This window comes from Tamandua tetradactyla, chromosome 8, assembly GCF_023851605.1.
Source record: "Tamandua tetradactyla isolate mTamTet1 chromosome 8, mTamTet1.pri, whole genome shotgun sequence".
NCBI lineage: Eukaryota > Metazoa > Chordata > Mammalia > Pilosa > Myrmecophagidae > Tamandua > Tamandua tetradactyla.
Genome location: NC_135334.1, coordinates 162,743 through 188,141, shown reverse-complemented (window position 1 = coordinate 188,141; position 25,399 = coordinate 162,743). Strand labels below are relative to the sequence as shown.

The following is a 25,399-nucleotide window of genomic DNA, read 5'->3' as shown; positions in this document are numbered from 1 at the left end:
TGAAGCAGAAGAAAACCAATAATCTGAATTGCCCAATGAAGAAATTAAATTTGTAATTGAACATTTTTCAATGGAAAACACTAGGCCCAAATGATTTCTGTGCCAAAATTGATGTAATATTTAAGGGAAAAATAATTACAATCATCCCTGATCATTTCAGAGAAATAAAAGAGGAGGGAATACATGAGAACTAATTTTATGAAATGGCCTAACTCTAATCAAAAGCAAGCAATGAAATTGAAGAAGAAGAGAAATTTTGGAGTTGATTAAATTTTTGGTATCTTGATTGTAATGGTGGTTTCATGACAGTCGGCATTTATTAAATTCAAATTATACATCCAAAAAGGTGAATTTTACTGTATGTAAATTAAATCTCAATCAATTAAAAATGTAATACGTACACCCAATGGAATATTATGCACCCATAAAAAGGAATGAAGTTCTGATGATTGTGACAACACAAAAAAATCTTGAAGATATCAAGTTGAGTGAAATAAGACAGACATAAAATAAGAATCTAGAATACAGATTAAAAGTGAGTGGGTTGGGGATAGGGAATAGGGAGGTAAGGCTTTAAAAAAAAGACATTAAATTTCTGAGCCCTGGAAGACAAGAGATGTTACCAGACCATATCATACCTTACCTCAAAAAGTAAGCATCAAAGGCAGAGAATCAATCCTAGAGACACTGACACACAAACTCCTATCGGTGATGGAAAATGTGGCATTGAGCCTCCCTTCCTGCATCCAGTGTTCTAAGCTCAAGGTGCTTTAATCAGAGAGAATAAGGACAAGAGCTAAATGGAAATTTCAAAGTTAGTGCCCAAGAGAATAAAGCAAGACCCTCAACACCATCTGATAGTATAGGGCCATTGAAAAGGCAGGTAGAAGATGTGTGAAAATGACAAAGTGATTCCTGTTTCAGACTAGCCAGGAACAAGGCTATAGATGTGGTGACCATATGTTCTGTTTCAAGCTTGCTGCTCAGACATTCGGACATCATACTCTTTTAGTCTCAAAAGTTTGTCTGATAAATTCAACTATCAGACTTCTGGTTCTAGTCACGATGTACAATAACCCCATTCTTTACTAGTCCTCTCTCCTACAACAAAAAACCTTGGAAATTATATAACAAAAAACGTAGGGAGCGCTCTGAGTCATAGAAAGAAAAAGGTGTGTTGGTTAGGGATCTCAGGACTTGAGAGAAAATGTGGCAGTAAGCTCCCTGTGCCTCCCTCATATCCCAGGCAGGGTACTAGAGAAGACCACAAGTCAGAACCAATAGATGCAGGCAAAGAGGACTGCCCCTCTCACCCAATGACCAAGAAAAGGCACAAAAAAACAGTTTTGATAATATCCACACACCCAAACATCAAAGGGAGGCTGTCCAAACTGTTAGGGAGCTGAATGTAACAAGCCACAGTAAGGTGGCAGGAGTTATGCTCTGATTCCTAAGGGTGATGTCAGCAAGGCCCATTGGGGAGCTAAACCTCTACCCTCACACAGCAACAGTGAAGTGGAATGAAAAGGATAAGACAGTGCTAGCCAGCCCTTTGCATCCCCTCCCTCTACCTGCTCCCTCCCTGGTATCAGCAAGACCAAACAGGAAGCAGAACATTCCATCCCACTTGTCAGCTACCAGATGGGGCTGCGGCAGGATGAGGAGACGTGGAACTACCCAGAGATCTATGTTGTGATGGGTGGTGTCAGGTAAACCCAGTAGGGAGTTGAACATTGCCCTCCAACTGGACCTGTACACTACACTTCCTGTGACTGCAGGCAAACAGAAGTGTCAACAGATTTAAGGTTACATAACATAATACCCAGGGTACAATGGAAAACTACTTGTTATACCAACAATTCAGAAAATTTCAACATGAATGAGAGAAGACAATCAACAGATGACGATGCTAAGATGACAACGGTGTTGGTATTATCAAGGAGGTAAAGGATTGTACTAACTGTAAACAAAATGGAGATCAGCTTCCAGGCTCTACGTTGTTTGGTAAGCCTGCTTTCAAAATTCATTCCGAATATTTTCATTTTAAATAGATATATCTGAAAACAATACAAACTCCAGGGTACTTTCCTAGATCTCACCACTTCTTTGGAGCAAACAATATATCATTTTGATATTTCTGCAATCAAAACTTGAAAAACGCCTATACTAAGTTTAACTAAGTTAACAATGAGGCATTTAGATTGATCTTTCAAGTCACTTTCTGGTTTGGATTTATACCCTAAGTAAGCATGTCATGTACATCATCCTTTATTTGCAGCCTGGGATTTATTGGCATAAACAATTTACCCCAAAACTCATCCTCATTACATGAATATATCAAATTATTGGGTTACTTATGGGAAAGTAGAAATGGTATGTGAGACAGCCTAATCAAATTTTAGGGTCAACAACACCAAGCAAAGAAGTCAGTTACTAAATAACTGTTTATTCTAACTTAAAAGCTTCACAAACAATGCACAGGTAGATCTGGATTGTGTTGTTCATAAAGCGATTATTGTCCAATAACTCTACTGGCATGAAGACATGTTTCTTATTTCCTAACGAACATATGATTTAGATAGCAGACAACTGATCACTGAGGAAAATATCTCCCTGAAGATAAATCTTGAAGACGCTACCTGTTCCAGGCTTGCTATCAAAGGCATTTTTGTCTAAGACTAAAAATCTGAGAAACAAAGCCTGAAAGAATCCATTGTTATCAGACTTATAAGAATTTCAGAAGGAAACTGTTCAACTTCAAAGAAAATGATACCAGACAGTAACCTAAATCCACTAGGAGAAAGGAAGAGCAAGAAAAATGTTAGCAACATGGGCAACCAAGAAAGATGACAAAAACACTTTTTTTTCTATTTTCTCTTAATGTCTTTAAGACATAGCCTGAAGTAGACTATACAAGTTAAAAAACTAACATTATAATCCCAGAGCAACCATTAAGAAACAAAAAATTATGTAGATTAAAAAATCAACAAAGGGATTGAAATGGCAAACCGAAACAAAATATTTCTTTAACACAAAAGAAGGCAGAAAGGAAGAACAAAGGAACACACATGCACACAGACACACACACAACCATAAGATAAAGGGGGAAAAACAGCAGATGAAAACTATAACGGCACCCATTTATCATAATTACATTAAATATGAGTGGACTCAAACTCCAATCACAACGCAGATATTGTCAGAACAGATAAAGAAGTAAGCTGTAACTATATATTGTATATAAGAGACACTTCGGATTCAATAACATAAGTTGAAAGTAAAAGGATAATAAAAGATAAGCACAAACAGTAACTATTATAGCTGGAGTAACTGTAATCAACATCATACAATGTTGACTTTAAGGCAAAAAACATTACTAGAGACAAAAGAGGAAACTCATAATGATAAAATGGGCAATTCATCAGGAAGACAAAACAACTATAAATGTATGAACCTAACCATGGAGCCCCTAAATCATGAAGCAAAAATTAACAATTGAAAAGAGAAACAAACAATTCAACATTTGCAAAGGTTTTAAAATCTCACTATTAATAAGTGATAACAATTAAGACAGAAATTCAGCAGGGATACAGAAGACATTAAAAACACTATCAGCCAACAGAATTACTGACATTTATAGAACACTCCACTCAGTGAAAGGCATTTCTTTTTCTAACACACATAGGAACACTATCAAAACAGCAATGCTAACCCACGAAACATTATCAGTATACTTGAATCTATAGAAAGACATAAATTGTCAGAAGTATCTCAAGAAGAAAAACAAGTAAAGGTGCTGAATTAGTAATTAAAAATTTTCCCACAAACAAAAGCCTAGCGCCAGATAGCTTTATTGGCTAATTTTATCAAACATTTCAAGAAGAAATAAACCAATCCTAGACAAACACTTTCAGAGTGAACACTTTGTAACTCATTCCTTGAGGCCAGTATTATCCTGACAACAAAGCCAGGAAAAGACATCACAAGGAAAAAAAATTACAAACCAGTATCATGAAGACAGGTACAAAAAATGTCTTTAAGAAACTATTAGGAAATCAAATTCAGCGACATATGAAAAGGATGACAAAACATGACTGACTGAGATTTAGCCAGGAATGTAAGGTTGATTCAATATCTGAAAATAAAGTACAAACCATATGATCATCTCAACAGATGTAGAAAAGGCATTTAACAAATTCAACATCCTTTCACGACAATAAACAATGATGACACAGCAGCCAATATTTGAGAACTAATCCCATGCCACTCTGTGCAAGTGCTTTTTATTTAGGTAAATTGCCTGAAAATCTCACAGGCAAAAAAACGGCAATTACAACTTAAAACTACACCTGGCTGACTCAAGAGCCCATGATTTTAAATGCTACATTGTGCTGAAACAAGTGAATCTTTGTTAAAGTCCCCAGAATTCATTGCTGATAGTTAGGTACAATTTGTAAATTGAAAAGACTTTTTTAGTCAGTTCATTAGGCTTCTACCAAAAAAGGTGTTGACAGAAACAGGGAAGGAAAGTAGGAAACATAGTGAAAAATTGTCCTACTAGAAAAGGGTACATGGAAAATATTTCTCATGAACTGGGCAGCCTTAACATACATCCTTGGTCAATATTAAAGAATTTTAGACGTGTTAAACTTACAACTAAATTAATCCCAATTTGGAAGTAACTGTGTCTGCAGTACTTTTTTAAGACCACAGTATGACATAAGGCTGCTTCATTTCTAAATGACAATGGTCAGTTTGCTGGTATGAATATATTATGTATGTACCCCAGAAAAGACCTTGTTCTTGTTTTGTTTTTATTATTGATTAGGGAAATTGCATATTTAGAGAAAAATGCAGAAAACATATTGTTGCCACATGCTACCCTATTATTGACTCCTTACATTAGTGTGGTACATTTCTTACAATTGATGAAAGAACATTTTTAAAATTGCAGTATTGGATGCAGGTCATCGTGTACATGAAGGTTTAATCTTTATTCTCTACAGTCTGATGGTTTCTTTTTTTTTCTAATTTTTTTTTTTGTTTAAGGAAATAAACAATACACTTAAGAACCCAAAAATGGATATCGTAGCTAGCTTAACCATACGCATATTTAAATAAAGTATCCATATAGTCTTTGTAAAGCCTGTGTTTGTGCAGTAAGTTTCATAAGCCAATTTAAAATTAAGGCAACAAGGAAAAAATCTACATATTCAGATAGCAAAGTTCTTAAATTCTAAGTATTAAAAACTAACTTAGATACCATTTATCAGCTGTCAAAAATGTGAATGTTCTCAAAATATCAAGTAGAAAGTTCTTATGAATATCTGCATTGCTATAGCAATGCCCTATGTTACTAAATATTCTCCTTATTTCAGGAAAATACGAAGATACAAATATTTTTACCCTTAACATATGCAAATCTTATAACCATCTAAAATGGATCAATACCTTAGTTAACTTATCCATAGGCATGTTAAAAAAATTTCTAAGTAATCATTGTAAGGCTTGCTTGTACATATGTTTCATAAACCAATTTAAAATTAAAGCAAGGAAGGAAAAAATCTATAAATAAAGATATCAGAGTTACCTGAACTCTAAATATTAAACAGTATCTTAAATATCATTTGATTACTTATTAAAACTGTGTGCGTTCTCAAAATATCAAGTAAAAAGTTATTATAAATATCACCTTTGCTATAGTAGTGAGCTATGTTACTAAATATTTTCTAATTTTTATTTCAGGAATTCTTTTTATCTAATAATACTATAACTGCCTATAGTTTTTTTAACCACTTTTTATTTGCAAAATATAACATATATATATACATACAAAGAAAAAAAAGATTAAAAGCAACAATTTTCAAAGCACACTTAACAAGTAGCTACAGAAAAGTTTCCACAGTTTGTCATGGGCTATCATGCCCTCAACTCAGATTCTTCCTTCTAGCTGCTCCAAAACACTGGCAGCTATATCAGAGTCATAATAATGGAATCATATGGTATCTGTTCTTTTGTGTCTGACTTATTTCACTCAGCATTATGTCCTCAAGATTGATCCATGTTGTCATATGTTTCGGGACATCATTTTTTCTAAATGCTGCATAATATTCCATTGCATGTGTATACCACATTTTGTTTATCCATTCATCTGTTGATGGGCACCTGGATTATTTCCATCTCTTGGCAATTTTGAATAGTGCCACTATGAATAATGGTGTACAAATGTCTGTTCGTGTCACTGCCCTCAACTCTTCTGGGCATATACTGAGTATTGGTATTGTCGGGTCATAGGGCAACTCAATTTTTAGTTTTCTGAGGAACTGCCAAACTGATTTCCAAGCAGCTGAACCATTTTACAATCCCACCAACAGTGAATGTTATAATTTCTCCACAAGGCCATGTTCTTTTAATCCATTCTTTTGGGGGCAGACCTATTGAGTGGGATATTTTGACTGGGTTGCTTCCACGGAGATGTGACCAAGCCCATTCAAGATGGGTCTTAATCACCTTGCTGGAGTTCTCTATGAGAGAATAAAAGACAGATGGAACTCAAAGAGCTCAGAGAAGCTAAGAGACAAACACCCAGAGACATTTTAAGAGCCATTTAAAACCAGAACCCAGAAGGACCAGCAGACATCACCATGTACCTTCCCATGTGACAGAGGAACCCCAGATACCAGCAACCTTTCCTCAGAGAAGGTATCTGTCTCTAGAAGCCTTAATTTGGACATTTGCATGGTCTTAGACCCATAAATCTGCAAACAAACAAATCCCCATTGAAAAAGCCAACCCATTTCTAGTATATTGTATTTCAGCAGCTTTAGCAAACTGAAACAGTAGGTTTAATCTGAATCCATTCCTTAATTGGTTTGTCTTCCTCCCGTGAGGAGGCAGATTCCATAAACATGGGAGCTGGGCTCTTTCACTTTTATTCCTGCTCACTTACATCCTTGCTGACTCAATCTTTCTTTAAGCTCTGCTCTTAACAGTTACCTCCAGAAGCCTATGCTATGGATTCCTGCAGCACCTGTACTTTAGTTTTATCATAGCAACCATTACATTGTACTGTAGTTGCTAGGAATTATTCCGATCTCCCACTAGATCACATCTTAATTCAGGTTTGTATTTCCAGCATGCATTACACAATCAAGCACAGAGCAGGCAGTAGAGAGTGAATGGATAAACAAAGATATTTGAGAGTTATTGTTTTAAAATCTTAAAGTCTATACAGGGTTTAAATGATCTATGTATTACTTAGGGTTCGCTAGAGAAACTGAATCAACAGGAAATATCCGTCAATATAAAATTTATAAAAGGGTCTCACGTAACCATAGGAACATAGAGTCCAAAATCCGTAGGGCAGGCTGCGAAGCTGAGGACTCTGATGGAGGGTCTGGATGAACTCCACAGGAGAAGATCACTGGCCGAAGCAGGAAGAGAGCCTGCCTCTTTTGAATTCTCCTTAAAAGGCTTCTGGCGATTAGATTAAGCATCAGTCATTGCAAAAGACACTCCACTTGGCTGATTACAAATGGAATCAGCTGTGAATGCAGCAGACATGATCATGATTTAATTCTATGAAATGTCCTCATATCAACAGACAGGCCAGCCGTTGCCCAACCAGACAAACAGGTACCACCACTTGGCCAAGTTGACACATGAACCTGACCATGACAACCCATATAATGGCCTAGTTATGTTCAGTCTTTATTAAGGAAAACAATTCCCTTGTTCCTATGAAAACCTATGCAAATGTCCCATATGTAAGAGACTGAAGTGATTCTGCTCTGGAGAAAAGAGAGGCTACTTGGGGAAACGGACTCAGGGGAGTAGAGGGGAACCATGAAAAACCCTTGAAAATCCTACTCAAAACCACAGCTTTTATCTATTATAGAAGGAAGAATGATAGCCAATAAAAATGAATATAGGAAAAATATGTTGTGTATTTTACACTTTCCATGTTGGTTGTTTCCTTTTTCTTTAATTATGTCTTTGTGAGCTTCCTGACTTATGACATGTTAAAAAACTAAAATAAACTAAGAAAACCATCTTGGGTAGCTTTAAGAACCCTTAAAATTACAAACCAGAATTCCTCTCATTTTCTCTTCTCAGAAGAGATAGATCATCCTCAGAAGGGGGGAGTCTTCTCTGAATAAGACCAACTTTGGATTAAATTGGAAAATATCAAAGCCCTTTGAAATCTTATTGTACACAAAGCCTCATAAATAAAACTTTTATGAGAACTGACCAGAAATTTGGAAAAAAGGATAAAGAGAACAGGACTATACTATGCTTTACAGTTTAAGAAGCTCTAACTATGGTATCTTTATCTATTACAGACATGGGTTATAAAGAAGCCAGAGAAAAATGACTATATACACTTAACACGTATGCACAAAAGTCCCCTTGTGTGGAGAGCCGCCTCCCGGGTCAGGCCTAGTGGACACGCTGCAGCCTGCTCTAGAGTTCCCCCCGCCCATCGAGTGAGTCAAGATGGCGCCCGCATCCTGTTTCCGCGTATGACGCACGCGCCCACCAACCCTATCTTCCAATCACCTCTGTATACGTGGCACTAACCTATTGGGTTTGGGCACAGTATATAAGAGGTTACCCGGACAGGGTGGGTGGAGACGACCCACAGGGAGCCGTACCTGACGGCCGCATAGAGGTTGCTCCCCCGCGGGGTATCCTGTCCCGCGCGGAACCTGTAACAGAGAATGCAAGCTTAACTCCAGTAAAGGTCTGTGCTCACAACTGCTACGTGTCTTGGATCTGTGTTTCTCACCAGCGCGGATTTGTCTGCGTCTGTCTCTCTCTCCTCTGTCCCCTTCGCCGGCCGGGGGCTTGACGCTGAGCGAGAAGTCGCGGACACCCTTGAAGGAGTGGAGAGAAAGAAGGAAATATTCCACTTCCCCATTTAGAGAATTTCTGATATTCTCGCCAGCAGTGGGGACAACCAAATCAATAGGCTGAGCCTTTGGTCTTGGGGTTCGCCCCTATAAAACTAATTCCTGGAAAGGATAGGCTAGGCCCATTTAAGTTAGGCCAGGAGTCACTCCCAGAGAGACTCCTTTGTTGCTTAGATGTGACATCTCTCTCTCTAAGCTGACAAGGCAAGTGAACTCACTGCCCTCTCTACTGCTACATGGGATTGACTTCCAGAGGTGTAAATCTTCCAGGCAACGTGGGTCAGAAATCTCAATATGGAAGGGACCCAGCATCAAGGGATTGAGAAAACCTTCTTGACCAAAGGGGGGAAAAGAGAAATGAGACAAAATAAAGTGTCAGTGGTTGAAAGACTTCAGAGTTGAGAGGTTATCCTGGAGGTTGTTCTTACACATTATATAGATATCCCCTTTTTAGGTTATGGTGTATTGAAGTGGCTACAGGGAAGTACCTGAAACTGTAGAGTGTGTTCCAGTAGCCGTGTTTCTTGAAGATCACTGTATAATGATATAGCTTTCACAATGTGATTGTGAGACTGTGAAAACCTTGTGTCTGATGCTCCCTTTATCTAGGGTATGGACGGGTAAGTAAAAAATATGGAGGGCGGGCCGCGGTGGCTCAGCGGGCAAAGTGCTTGCCTGCTATGCCGGAGGACCTCGGTTCGATTCCCGGCCCCAGCCCATGTAACAAAAACGGAGAAACAGAATACAATAAAAACAAGAAAATGTTTAAAAATGTTTCCCTTTCTTCCTTCCTTCCTTCCTTCTATCCTTCCTTCCTTCTCTCTGTCTTTCCTTTAAAAAAAAAAAAAAAAAAAAAAAAAAATATGGATAAAAAATACAATGGGGGGACAAAGGTTAAAATAAATTAAGTAGATGAAAATACTAGTGGTTAATGAGAGGGAGGGGTAAAGGGTATGATATGTATGAGTTTTTTCTTCTTTATTTCTTTTTCTGGAGTGATGCAAATGTTCTAAAAATGATCATAGTAATGAATACGCAACTATGTGATGATCTTGTGAGCCACTGACTGTACATCATGTACGAAATGTTTGTATGTTAAGAATGTTTGTATGTTAAATTTTATCAATAAAAATATTTTTTAAAAATGTGTGCTCAAGTGTCTAAAGTTCTCTTGCTTTAACATTTTAAAATTTTTAAAATTATTGTGATATTGAAAAGTCAATAAAATAAGAGAATTATGTCAAGAAATTCAATTTGGTGAAGAGACTTGCACAGAGCCACACTTATTTTATTTACAGTAAGTAGATAAGTGGGTGGAACTCACTTTAATAACTCAAATAGTTCATTATTAGCTTGCCTGATTTTTTTTTATCAAATCACTGAAGTATGAGTAAAAAATTCATTCACATCATCCACAACGCCAAACATTTTAGACATCAAATATTTGAGTACAACAGTTCCAAATAATCAAAACTTTCCTGGATAACCCCCAAAGAAAAAAATTTAAAAAAAACAAAAATAACTTGATACTTACTATAGCCATTCTACAGACAGAGCCTAGAAAGAAAAATAAATGCTTTCATTAAGTATGAAAAAAAAAACCCATATATCCAGAGATAATGTAAAAATGTACCTTGAATCAATATAAAGAATATTGCTCCAAAATTAAGAGGCAGTAACTAAAAATAAAAACATATACACTCAGTATTGTCAAATTAATAGATCTGTTAGATTTATATAGCAAATGGAGTTAAATTTACCTTTCACTAACAATTTCTTACTCATGCATGCATGGTCCTGAAACATGGATAAAAACAATAGAACTGAATTCTTTAACTACCTATGTAATATTAATTGTCCCTTGCTTAATGAAAAGGGTTATCTGACACATTAAAATTGAGCCTTAATATGTTATAAAACTGTTAGATTCCCTGTGTGATACAGATCATTTCTTTAAAAGTAGAACATAAAGGAAAAGGTTTGGAGAAGGAAAACTTATGCATGTGGCATCACCATGTGATAATTTCTATGACCACTGATTCTGAGATATGGTCCTATTATACCCAAAGTAGATTAGATCAGTTAGTGATTTTTGAAAAGTTCAAAACAGACTCACCATACCTAAATTACTCTAATCTTACATATCCGATTTACCTAAGAACCAAGAGTTACATGATAATTTAAGAGTTTTAGACAGCCATCATTTAGGCATAATCTAACTACCACATCAGGTAATGATTTTTTTTCTTTTGGTTGAAAACACGGTGTCACTATATGTTGTTAATTTCTGTGAATAAGTGTAGTGGAGTCACACAGTCAAAAGTGGCTAGACTGGGAAGGAGAGAGATGCTCCATAAAAATTAGAATTCTAGGGAATAGTAGCTGCATTTTTACTATAGCCAGAAGTGAGATACTATAAAGAGAATAAAATAACCATTTTATATAAAATTCTTTTAACAGATTCTCTCTCAAAAAAACCTTTTCAAAATGGCACTTACTTTCTAAATATTTGTTAAAATCTTGAATTCAGGTCATATCTTAGAAAACAATATTTACTAAATTTTGGATTTATCATCTGCACTCAAGCACATGCACTTTTAATATTCTACTAAACTCTCAGGGAACAGTTCTAAACTTACACAAAATTTACCAAGGACCAGAAAAAGTAGAAACACTCTCCAACTAAATAAGTGTGGCAAGAATAAATCTGATATGATGATGAGCCAAGTGGAAGAAAGGAACTGTTCCATTCATGAACAGAGATGTAAAATACCTAACAAAATATCATCAAATTGCATCCAGCAATGTATAAATATCGTTAGCCCAGTAAAATAAGTTTTCTCACTGTAATATATCAATTAATTAATGTAATTCTACACGGTAATAAATTGAAGGAAGAAAAACCACAAGATCATCTGTACAGAGGCAGAAATGAATTGAGGAAAGTCAGCATTTATTAATTTATTTTTAAACGCTCAAAGTATGATAAGTACATGTTAAAAGGACATAAAATCCAGTTTAAAGTAACTGGTCAAATTTTGAAAACTCAAGCACATAAACAATGAGACTGAGGCATTGTATTGAACAAAATGAAATAAAAGACAGGAGTCTATATGGATTACACAGGGAGATAGATAGATGAGGGACAGACAGGCTTTTTGATGAGGAATGGGATATATACATAGTCTCAATGTATCTCCCCACAAAACATTTATGAACTACAAAGAAAAGAGTAACTCTACCATCGAGAATCCTAGCAGTCACCACCTTAAAAGAAGTCACCAAAGTTCTAACCAGTAAAAGACCAGAAATCACATTTCACCTGATGGGAAGCAATAGAAAGATTCCCAATCACTTTTGTACTATCTCTGCCAAAGATGTGCAACTTGAATTTTTTTGTTTGTTTTTTTTTAACATTTTTTTATTGTATAATATAACATCTATACAAAGCAAAGAAAGAAAAAAGCAACAATATTCAGCACACTCTTCAATAAGTAGTTACAGGACAGATTCTAGAACTGTAACTTGAATTTGCTCATGTAGAAATGTCACGAATACAAGCTGAGGGTCATTCTACAAAATAAATGGTCTGTGATCCCCAAAAATCTCAAGGTTTTGAAAGTCAAGGAAAGACTAAGTGCTTCCAGATTGAAGGAGACAAGATGACAAGCAACAAAATCTGATTCTGAACTGGCTCCTTTTGCTATAAAGGGCATTTTTAAGCTAATGAGTGAAATCTAGTGTTAATTTCCTGATTTTGATGATTGTATGGTAGTTATGTAGAAGAACATCCTTGTTTACAGGAAAGATAAACTATTTAGGAGTGATACAACAGATGAGCAACTTACTCTGAAATGCTTAAGAGAAAAAAAGCTCTTTTTACCATATTTCTTTTCAGCAAAAGACACTGTAAAGAAAGTGCAAAGCAAGTCATCAACTGGGCCAAGACAAGCATCAGTATCTAGACTATATGAAGAATTACAACTAATTTAAAAAAGACAACACAGGAGAAAATAGGAAAAAGCACATCACAAAAAAAGAAACATAAAGGGCCCATAAATATACCAAAATGTGTTCAGAATTACCATGAACCAGAGAAATGTAAATTAAGGTCATCAGATACCAGTTTAACACTTACCAGATTGATAAAATTAAAAAGGATGTAGAATAGCATAAAGTATTTATACACTGTTGTTTGAAGTGGTTCTATCATTTTGGAAAAACAATTTATTATTAAATTATGATACTGAACAATGCAGTATTAATTACCCAGCAATTCTATTACTAGGGAAATATCCCAGGAAAAAAAAAGCTTAATATATAAGCCCAGAAGATATGTGTTAGATTCATCTCTGTTTCTATGTTATTTACCCCTCTACCCCAGGGTCTGTGGACCCTGGGATTTTCAGTCACATGACAAGTGAGATGCTCCTAGCACTGGGGCTGCTGAGCTTTCAGACCAGGATCTGGCTGTGCCAATCTGCTGGGGTATTCCTAACTACCTTTTCTTTTCTTCTGAGCTGGGAGATGCTGCAGAGAGAAGGCCCCTCCAAGGAGCGTCAGAACAGGGCTCTGTCCTGGTAGGCTGTGCTTTTGAGCTCCTCTCTTGGAACTCACTTCCAGTCACTGCTGCTAGCAACATGTGTAGATAAAGAGGTCTGGGGTCTCTTCCTTTTCCAGCTGCATTCTCATGCACAATACCTCATGCACAAGCCCCCATGCCCCAGTCTTCTAACGCAGTGACCACTGTCCACCTTGCTCTAGCTCTACAAAATTCCCACCTTTTTTCCCTCACGGGTTTTTGCCTTAATAAAAACCCTTTGCTGTCCTATTAGAGGAGTCTCAGGAGGAAAAGGTGACAAATCTGCCTTATTTAACAAGATTGTAAACTTTGTTTTAAATTGTAAGCTTTGCCAGGACTGAAAAGTGACTTGCACAACTGGGACAGCCACTTTTTTTTGAGGTTTACTTGGCCAACTCCCTCAGGTGCCTGAGCTTACAGAGTTGGTTTCTCCTAGGTCGGAAAACTGAATTACAAACTTGGGACTCAGACCACCACATGGCAATTGCCCAGAGCAGCTTTTCCAAAACCACGGATGACCTCGCTGAGCCTTTTAAAAACAATTCAGGGACTAAGGGACTCTGCCTGCAGAACCTTCAAGACGGATTGGTTTCACACGCTCATCATTTGCGTTGAAGTTCTACCTCTGTATTATCCAATCTACGAGGCCATCAGTTTTAAAATGCACTATTGTTTCCTGAGTCACTAGGAAAGAGAAATGCTGCCAATTCAGCAGGAACAAACCATTCATTAAGACACACGCTGACATTTTACAAATGTTAAAATGCAAAGACTAATGCACCTTAAAATCGAAGAAATATGGCAGTTCTTTCGTCCCTTTTCTCTTCGTGATGGTTGAGGGAACCGAGCTTCTGCCGCTGAGCCGTCTGCTTCAGCCCAAGAAGGTGCGCGCCGTCCCTTCCGGCCTCACAGGTGAGAGCGAGTGACGACACCGGAAGCGCGCTCCTTCGTCGTCCCGCTTTGCACGAGGGAAGACCTATTATCGCGAGAGTCCCTTATGCCCGGGAGCTTCCGCCCCCTCCCAGATCACGTCAGACCGCTGAGAGACCTGCTTTCCTGGGGACGAAGGGCGGCCTGGATGGACCTAAGAGGGCGACGGCAACGCGTGAATGAGTAATTGGCCGCTCCTTGCCTGGCGGGAGCGGGTCGCTGGCCGGGCCTGGGGCGCGCAGGGCCTTGCAGAGGCGCTCCGGCCGCCACCGGGGCCTGCTGGAGCCCGCGCCCCCCTTGGTTTTAGCGGTTAGAGAGTGCGCCGACACCTCCCGCTCGCCGACACCAGGTAAAAGGGTTTATTTTATTTTCAGTCGGTGAAAACCAACTTGTGGAGATGTTACTGTTCTAATAATAATGCTTTAAGATTTCAAAAAGATAGTAGGTATAAAGAAAATTGTGAACAATCGCTTACGTATTCTAAGTGACCGAAGGTACTGATAGGTCTGTTGAGCAGCTAGTTCAGCTCTTTTGATTCTTACCAGTTTGCATACATTTTCCTAATTTGGTAAAAACTTCCCATACGGGAGTTAACCTTTCTTTCAAAAGCATGGGAAGATTAACACGTCATAATAAATCTCACTTGAAACTTCTCATCAGACAAAATTCTGTGTATTTAGAATTCATTATTTCTCACGAAATATTACATAGGAGATAGTGATAATTATGATTCACATTGACAGGTGGGAAATCTTAGGCAAAGAAAGAGTAAGCAACATGGCAAGTTCTGTCAATTAATAAAACTTGCCGCTCATAGTCCTCCTGAAAGGGTCTCAGTATCAGTGGTTATAAGTTAATAGGTAGGTCCTTTTAATGTTCCCACATCACAGAGTGAAAAATGAAAGCATTGAAAGACCAAATCACCCCAAAACTCTCACCTGTGCATTCACATTTTCTCCTGTAGCTTTCCTTCTGCTGATGTACATTAGTCTTCTTCTTAACAACCATACTCACACTCAGCTTTGTTAATTACACTTATAGTATTGTGTTATCACACAGTATTTTGCCATCCATTTCCGAACCTTTGCACTCAACCTTATGAAATATTCTGTACTCCTTAACCATCAATTGCCTGATTTCTACCCTCTTTCTATCTCCTAATAATCTATACTCTTGAAATTAACTCCTGGAGTTTGCTCATTATACTTAGTTCATATTAGTGAGACCAAGCAGTATTTGTCCTTTTCTTTCTCGCTTATTTCGCTCAACAGTTCATCAAGGTTCATCCACATTATTGCATGCCTCATGACTTCCTGTCTTTTTATGGCTGCATAATCGTCCATCATGTGTATATACTACAGTTTGTTAATCCACTCATTAGTTGATGAATTTTGGGGCTGTTTCCATCTGTTGGCATCATAAATAATTAACATTGGTGTGCAAATGTCTATTAGTGTCCCTGCTCTCAGTTCTTCCAAGTATATAACTAGTAATAGGATTGCCAAATAATATAACAGTTTATACTTAGTCCCTGAAGAATGACCAAATTGCCATCCAGAATGACTGCACTATTTTACATTCCCACCAACAGTGAATAAGTGTACCTGTTTTTCCACAAATTTTCCAGCACTTTCTAGTTCTCTGATTTTTTGATAATGTTCATTCCAGTACATGTGAAATGGTATTTCACTGTGGTTTAATACGCATTCTCTGACAGCTACTGAAGTTGAACATCTTTTCATGTGCCATTTAGCCATTTGTATTTCCTCTTTGGTGAAGTGTCTGTCTTTTGCCCATTTTATCCCTGCAAATTTCATTGAGATATATTTTATATACCATATAATCAGTATCTCCCAGTGTCATCACCTTATTGTGCAATCATCATCACATTCAATTTTCAACCATTTTCCTTGCTACAAAATAAAAAAAAATAATAGGTATAAAGAAAGAAAACACATTTATATTTCTTTTTTGGAAATGTCAGTGTCTGTCATTGGCCCATTTTTTAAATTGGGTTGTTTGTCTTTTTTTATTGAGTTGTAGGATTTCTTTATATATTCTGGATATTAAATTAAACCCTTACCAGACACATAGCTTCTGAATATTTTCTCCCGTTGACTAGGCTGCCTTTTTACTTCCTTAAAAAATTCCTTTGATACACTAAAGTATTCAGTTTTGAGGAGATCCCATTTAACTATTTCTTCTTTCCTTGTTTTTGCTATAGATTTAAGGTCCAGGTAAACCACCTCTTACCACAAGGTTTTTAAGAAATTTCCCTACATTTTCTTCTAAGAGTTTTATGGTCCTAGCTCTAATGTTTTAAGTCTTTGAGCCATGTTGAGTTAATCTCTGTATAACATGTGAGTTAGGGATTGTCTTTCATCCTTATGAATATGGTTATCCTTTTCTCCCAGCACCATTTGTTGAGGAGGCTGTTCTGTCCCAGTTAGGTAAACTTGGTTGCTTAATCATAATCAACTGGCCATAGATGAAAGGGTCTTTTTCTGAATTTTCAATTCTTTTCCATTGACCAGCATATCTAACCTTAGCCAGTATCATGCTGTTTTGACCACTGTGGCTTTGTAATATGCTTTAAAGTCAGGAAATGTGAGACCTCCAACTTCATTTTTCTTTTAGCTGTTTGGGGTAGCTTGCCCTTCCAAATAAGTTTGATTATTATTTTTTCTGTATCTACAAAGAAAGCTTTTGGGATTTTGTTTGATATTGTGTTGAATCTGTAGGTCAGTTTAGGCAGAATTGACATCTTAATGGTATTTAGCCCTCCACTCCATGAACGTGGACTGTCTTTCCATTTATTTAGGTCTTTGTTTTCTTTGGGTTTTTTTTTTTAAGCAATGTTCTCTAGTTTTCTGTGTACAGATCCTTTATATTCTTGGTTAAGTTTTTTCCTAGATATTTAATTCTTTCAGTTGCTTTTTAAAATGGAATTTTTTTTTCTTATTACTTGCTTGAATAGCTCATAACTACTGTATAGAAACATCATTGTTTTCTTCTGTATTTTTTTCTTTTTTTATTTTACTGAAACACCATTGATTTTTAAGTGTTGATCTTATATCCCACCACTTTGCTGAACTTGTTTATTGCTCAGATAACTTTGTTACAGGTCATGTCTTCTGCAAAGAGTGAAAGTTTTATTTCTTCCTTTGCAATTTGGATGCCTTTTATTTCTTTTTCTTTCCTAATTGCTTCAGCTAGAATTTCCAGCACGATGTTGAATAATACTGTTGACAATGGGCATCCTTGTCTTGTTCCAGATCTTAGAGGGAAGGCTTTCAGTCTTACCCCATTGAGTATGATGTTAGCTGTTGTTTTTTCATATATGCCTTTATCATATTTAGGAAATTTCCTTCAATTCTTACCTTTCAAGGTGTTTTATCAAGAAGGAATGTTTGATTTTGTCAGGTGCCTTTTCCACATCAGTCAAGATGATCCTGTAGTTTTTCCCCTTTAATTTGTTACTGTGGCTGTATTATATTAATTGATTTTCTTGTGTTGCACCTCCCTTTTATTCCTGGAGTAAAACCCACTTTGTTTTTTGGGGGGTTGTTTTTGTTTTTGTTATAAAATCCATTTTGTCATTGCATATAATTCTTTTAATGTGCTGCTAGATTCAATTTGCAAGTGTCTTGTTTAGGATTTTTGTATCTGTATTCATTAGCAATTGGTCAGAAGTTTCCTTGTGGCATTTTTGTCTGGCTTTGCTATTAGGGTGATGTTGGCTTCATAGAATGAGTTGCTTAGTGTTCCCTCCTCAATTTTTTAGAGGAGTTTGAGCAGAACTGGTATTCATATTGGAATGCTAGTTAGAAGTCACCTGTGAAGCCACTTAGTCCTGGGCTTTTCTTTGCTGTCTTTCCTGGGAGATTTTTGATACTCATTCAGTATCTTTAATTGTGATTGGTTTTTGTTTTTGTTTTGTTTTTTGAGGTCTTTTATTCTGTTGTCAGTTTAGGTTCTTGTGTTTCTAGGAAGTTTTCCATTTCATCTTAGTTCTGTAGTCTGTTGGCATGCAGTAGCTTATAGTATATTCTTGTGAGCTCTTTTATTTCTGTGTTAAGGCCTACTTATTTATCACCTGTTATACTTGTGTCTCTTACTTGTTTTGGCAATAAAAATCTTTACAGCTTTCTCTAAAAAATGTAAAATGATTTCCACAATTATTTTTAAAATGTGTATATGAAAATACCACCTGAAAAACAGAAAATCTATCTTTAAAGAACTCGTGGACCCAGCAAACCAATGATTCATAAAATAAGATTGAGAGAAACCTAAAAAATTTGAAAGAAATGACCAATTCAAAATGAAATAAACTATAAAATAGTGACAAACAGAAAATGTAATCTAGGAACTGAAAATTAACAGGGCAAAGGCCTTCTAAATAAATTTGATACAAATTTTTAAATTTACTTTATGGTAAAAAAGTAATGATAGTTTAGTACATTATATAAAATTGCTGAAGTCACAAATCTAAACCAGTATTCCCAGGAAAATCATTGGCCTTATACTGTGAAAAATACTTAAGATTAATTAAAGCAAGTAATTTAATGATAGTAACCCCCAACCTTAAAAAGTTAAAGGAGATACAGTTAAAGATCATTTAAGGAAAGACAGAAGGTAATGAATAGCATAGAGCAAAAAATAAATCATTTGTAAATAGAAGAAATATCTAAGATCCAGATCAGCATGCTTAATGGTACTTTCTTCAATACAGATAATGTTCTGTATCGTTACAGTCCTTACAGAAGCCACTAGGCACGTGTGGCTAGTGGAATTTGAAATTTGGCTAATGCTACTGAGAAATTTTTTAGTTTTAAGTAAATTTAATTAATTTATATTTAATAGCAACATTTGGCTTACAAGTATGCAGCGCTTACAGTATTGAACAGCGAAGACCTATAATCTTGGAGAGGCAAGTAAAATGAATAGATTCAAGAGAAAAATGAAAAGAGAACACAAATAGTTAAAATAGGAAATGAGTTTGGTGAGACAGAAGTTAACACAATAAAATGTAAGGTATTTGTTTGATATTTAAAAGTCTGGCTATACTCAGGATTTATAAAAGTGTCAGCAAGGCCTGCTCATATGTATTGTTTGAAGAATTCATCAGAACTCAAAAATTGGAATACTTTATGTAATCAACTAGGTTCTAAGAGAGGTTCAAAAGGAAAGGCACACTTTGTTCTGCTCCTAAAGTTCTGCCTGTTCATTTTCATGAGGTGAAGAGAACATGTTGTTGTGTTCCTTTAAGACGTCCGATAAACCTAATAAGAGCTGTTTCTACGGGGTCACACCTGATTATATTATAATAAATGTAGTCAGTGCTTCATCTGTGGATCAATCACTATTTCATCTTGATTGGAAATACCAGGCAATTACAAAAGTATAGCCCTCATATGATATTGGATATGTAAGGCCATTGTGAAGGGAAGTTTTGAAAATTCATTTGTTTCTTTATTCATAAGTCCTTTTGACTACTTTCTGTGTACCAGGAAATAGTCCAGTTCCTGGAGATTTAGTAGGGAACCTAACATACTGAGTCTCTACAGAGAAATGGCTGGAATTCTCTGAAATAAATCTGGACATAAAAATAAATGGACGATGGCGTGCAGGGGTGGTTCAATGGTAGAATGCTCGCCTTCCATGCAGACCTGGGTTTGATTCCTGGACCATGCACCCAAAAAAATAAAATAAATGGTAGATGAAGAAATAGGAATTTCCCCACATAACTAATGATATATCAAATAAAACAAGGTTACTGAGATGAGGATTGGAGGATGGGAGTGGTAGGATAAAGGCCATTAACTCTCTAGAACAGGTTTAAAATGTCATTATTTATCCTAAGCCAAATTGGATGCCAATTTTGTATTTGTTCTTGATAAGAGGAAGTTCTACAAAACTTATAGCATTGCAAGACATAATTTTGCTGCCCTTTGACTCACAATTGAATTGGGCATTTGAGAGCAATTAAGTATTTCTTTTCAATTTGCCATTTTTTAATTTTTCTCTGAATAGTGTGTCATTTTTGCATGAAAAAGAAATGTTAGTAAATATTTATTAAAATTGAGAACTATTAATGTTTATATTCATATATAAACATTAAAATGTTTATGTTTTATGTTCCAGAGAAAATTAGAAATTCTTTGAATAAGATCTTATATAATTGCTGTTTGGGCTTATCTGCACTTTTTTTTATTGATTTGAAGTTCACATATTAACAATTTTAACCTGTATAATTAGTCATGTTTAGTACATACCCAATGTAGTGCATCAACTTTATCTAGTTCTAGAGCATTTTCATCACTTCTGAAAGAAACTTCATACCCATAAGGAGCCACCCCCCATTCCCCACTTCCTTCAACCTCTGTCACCTATTTACAACCTTTGTCTCTTTTGATTAAGTATTCTGGATATTGCATATAAATGAAATCCTTTAAAATAAAGTGACCTTTTGTATCTGTCTTTTTTCACTTACGTTTTTGAGATTTGTCCATGTTATAAGTTGTACCATTACTTCATTCTTTTTTATGGCTGAATGGCATTCCAGTGTATGGATATAGCATATTTTGGTTATTCATTCATTAGATGATAGGTATTTGGTTTCTTTCCACCTGTTGGATTTATGAATAGTGGTGCTGTGAATATTTGTATGCAGTTATTTGAATATCTTCTTTCAATTTTGGGGATATATCAAGTAGAATTGCTGGATCATCTGCTAATTCTGTGTAAAACTTATTGAGGAACTGTCCAAGTATTTTCCACAGTGGTGGCACCATTGTACATTCCCACCAGCAGTGTAAAAGCTTTCCAGTTTCTCCACATACTCACCAACATATTTTAAAATTTTTTAAAAATTATAGCCAACCTATTAGGTGTGAAGTGGTATCTCATTGTGGCTTTGACTTGTATATCTCTAGTGACTAAAGATGTTGAGCATCTTTTCTCATGCCTTTTGGTCATTTGCATATATTCCTTGAAGAGTGGTCTTTTCAAATCCTTTGCCCATTTACCGCTATATTATTTGTCTTTTTTTTTTTAAGTGGTGAGGAGTTTTTTCTATATAGTCTGGATATGAGACCCTTGTCAAATATATGATTTGCAAGTATTTTCTTCTATTCATTAGGTTGCTGTGCCAGTTTGAATCTGTGGGTTACCCTAGGAAAGCCATGTCCTTTAATCCTCATTCAGTATTACTACTGGATAGGAGCTTTTGACGATCCATGGAGATGTGACCCACCCAGTTGTGGGTGGTAACTTTTGATTAGATGGTTTCCTTGGAGGTGTGTCTCCACCCAATCAAGGTGTGGTTGCTTAGTGGAGCCCTTTAAGAGGTAACCCTTTTGGAAGAAGCTTCAGAGCCACAAAGAGCCCACCCAGCCAGAGACCTTTGAAGATGAAGAAGGAAAATGCCCCCAGGGGAGCTTCATGAAACAAGAAGCCTAGAGAGAAAGCTAGCAGACATCACCATGTGCCTTTCCACTTAAGAGGGAAACCCTGTACTTCATCAGCCATCTTGAACCAAGATATCTTTCCCTGGATGCCTTAAATTAGACAGTTCTATAGCCTTGCTTTAATTTGGACATTATCATGGGCTTAGAACTGAGAATTTACAACTTAATAAATTCCCCTTTTAAAACTTCTGTTTCTGGTGTATTGAGTTCTGGCAGCTAGCAAACTAGAACAGTTGCCTTTTCAATTTCTTGAGTGGGTCTCTTTAGTTAGGGTTCTCTAGAGAAACAGAACCAACAGGGAACACTTGCAAATATAAAATTTATGAAAGTGTCTCACGTGACCGTAGGAACGCAGAGTCCAAAATCCACAGGGCAGGCTGCGAAGCCGATGACTCCAATGAATGGCCTGGACGAACTCCACAGGAGAGGCTCACCAGCCAAAGCAGGAATGCAACCTGTCTCCTCTGAGTCCTCCTTAAAAGGCTTCCCATGATTGGATTTAGCATCACTAATTGCAGAAGAAACTCCCCTTTGGCTGATTACAAATGGAATCAGCTGTGGATGTAGCTGACGTGATCATGACCTAATCCTATGAAATGTCCTCATTGCAACAGACAGGCCAGCGCTTGCCCACCTGTTGACAATTTGTTACAATTGATGATAATACTATTTTTGTAATTCTAATTTGTAACAGTGATTTCATTTGTTACAGCTAATGAAAGAGTATTAAAGTAGTGCTATAACTATTGTCCGTAGTTTACATAGGGGGATTATTCCCCATATCCCAACCTATTACTGCTGTTGTTTTTGGTTTTTTTTTTTTTATGTGTGTCTTTATTTTATTACTTACCTATCCATATATTGGATAATGGGAAGGCAAGCCACAAACTTCCATCACATGGTCACCAATAAAAGCTGCATATTTACACAATCATTATCAAGGGTCAGGGCTTCTGGATTACAGTTTAACAATTTTAGATATTTCCTTCAGGCTATTCTAATGCACTAGAAACTATTTCTTAAATCCTCATTTCTCAGTTAATACCTCCTTCCTGTCATTTATCATTCTCTCAGTCTTCAGGAGTATCTGGCAATGACCATTTCAGCTTTCTTGTATTGGAAAGGGGTGTTGAGTTTTGGGGGTAAAGGAATGAAATTGGATAATGTTCATGGAGAGACTGGTACTTCTAGGTCTCTGGGCTTTTCTGGCATAGGAACAATCTGGAGTCCTTAAGTTTCTGAAAAAAATAGACTTAATAAGTAATACTCTTTTAGAGTCTTAGAGCCTAGGGTATTCTTTAGGGTTTTCAGGAATACTGTTGGTTGGAGCTTGGCATACTGTAGTAGTTACACATGAGGCTAAGTGTAGGGTTGCCATATGATCCTGCATCCCTGTTATTAGATATATATTTGGAAAAACTGAAAGCAGAGACATGAATAGACATTTGTGGGCTGGTGTTTATGGTGGCATTATTCAAAATAGCCAGTGGATGAAAGTGGCCTACTGGTATATCAAATGATGAACAGAAGGGCAAACTGTGGTGTATACATACAATGGAATATTGAGCAGCTGTGGAAAGGAATTAAGTCTTGAGGCTTGCAACCAGGGGAATGAACCTTGAAGGTATTCTGTTAAGTGAAATAAGCTAAAGATAACTATTGTATGGTCTCAATAATATAAGCTAACTGTAATGAGCAAACTATGACAATATATTTTTATTCAGGTACATTTGTAGTATGCTTTGAAATAGAGAATTGAGTATCTTCCAATTCTGTTCTCCTTGTACAATTTCACTTTAACTATTCCAGGTCTCTTCTTATTCCATTTGATTTTAAGAGTCAACTTTTCCATTTTTTTCAATGGCCTTTGGGATTTTTATAGGTATTGGAATGTATGTCTAAATCATTTGGGGGAGTATTGCCACCTGAACTGTATTAAATCTCCCACTCCATGAATTTAGGTATCCTTTAATTTTTTTCATCCACGATTTGTAGATAGTATACAGTTGCATACCTTGGTTACATTTTTACGCTAGAGATATTGATCTTTTTGATAAGTATAAATTAATTTTTTCCTTAATTTCCTTTTTGGATTCCTCATGATTTGTATGCATAAATACAACTAATTTATGCATGTTAAACTTTTACTCTACAACTTTACTGCTTTCATTTATTAGCTTTAGTAGGGTATATCTGTGGGCATGAGTGTACGTGCAAATGTTTGTGCATGTATTCTATGGGATTCTTTCCATAGAAGATCATATCACCTCAAGAGATAAACTTACTTTGTCCTTTCCAATTTGTAGACCTTTTATTTCTTTATAGTCAAATTGCTCTGTCAGGAATATCTACTTCAATTTTTAACAGCAGGAAATGAAAGCAAGCATCCTGTCTTGTTCCTGATTGTCACGGTCAGGTTCATGTGTCAGCTTGGCCAAGTGGTGGTACCTGTTTGTCTGGTTGGGCAAGTGCTGGCCTGTTTGTTGCTATGAGGACATTTCATAGAATTAAGTCATGATTACCTCGGCTGCATCCACAGCTCATTCCATTTGTAATCAGCAAAGGGGTGTGTCTTCTCCAATGACTGATGCTTAATCTCATCACTGGAAGCTTTAAAGGAGGACTCAGAAGCAACAGGCTTTATTCTTACTGTGGCCAGTGAGCCTCTCCTGTGGAGTTCATCCAGACCCTCCGTCAGAATCGTCAGCTTCACAACCTGCCCTGTAGATTTGGGACTCTACGTTCCCATGGTTATGTGAGACACTTTTATAAATTTTATATTTACGAATATTTCCTGATGATTCTGTTTCTCTAGTGAACTTTAGCTAATACAACTTGGTACCAGGAGTGGTTCTTAAGAAACAGAATCTTAAAAATGAGTTTTTATGAATGGTTTTCAACTCTAACTGTACTCAAAGGCACTAAGGACTCTGATTCCCATAATCAGAATGACACTGCCAATCCATGGAGTAAGTTGTCAAAAGAGACTCAAAATATCACCATTCGACTCTTCTAATGCTTCACTTGTATGAAGCCAGGCTCTGGGGGATAATGTTTTTGACACCTTTACAGAGTTTTGTGGAAGTAGGAGGTATAGAGATGTTGCTGGTTGTTGGTAGAGACACTGGATACATTAATGAGTGAAAGGGATGGGCTTAAAGCTTCAAACGAGAAGTTTAAGTGCCATCTGACAGATTAGATGTTTCTGTGAGTGTCCTGAAGGAAACTCTTATTTCCTGTAGCTGTAGACTTGAGATCTCTGAAAATCAATCAGAATTTTATTGTTAGAGTAGCAACTTTACAACATAAACTGAAATCTGTCTTGCAACATGTCTGCCATTAAAGTGAGGGCATTGGTTGGAAAGAAGTGGGACCCTGAAAAAAGGGATGGCAACATACGGATTGATACTGATGTCGGGGACGAGGTTAAAACCCTAGGACATGCTGAGTCCTCTCTAGATAACCCTGTAATAGTCTGCCCTGAGAACATAGCCACTCCACCTTCA

General features: G+C 36.6%; 1 long non-coding RNA gene across 19 annotated transcripts in view; it reads right to left on the bottom strand.

Moving 5' to 3' along the window:
- LOC143643991 (uncharacterized) overlaps positions 1-14,403 on the bottom strand; it is a 160,315-nt gene extending 145,912 nt beyond the window's left edge. For 13 of the 19 annotated variants that reach the window (XR_013156416.1, XR_013156419.1, XR_013156433.1 and 10 more), the window contains exons 1-4: positions 14,276-14,403; positions 10,447-10,469; positions 8,789-8,876; positions 8,655-8,708 (exon numbers count right to left, since the gene is read on the bottom strand). This is a non-coding gene — a long non-coding RNA (uncharacterized LOC143643991). Of the gene's footprint in view, positions 1-17; positions 6,525-7,332; positions 8,709-8,788; positions 8,877-10,446; positions 10,470-14,275 lie in introns of those variants that run through there. The other 6 variants (XR_013156424.1, XR_013156423.1, XR_013156429.1 and 3 more) reach the window with 5 other exon arrangements.
- Between the last annotated feature and the right edge of the window lie 10,996 nt (positions 14,404-25,399).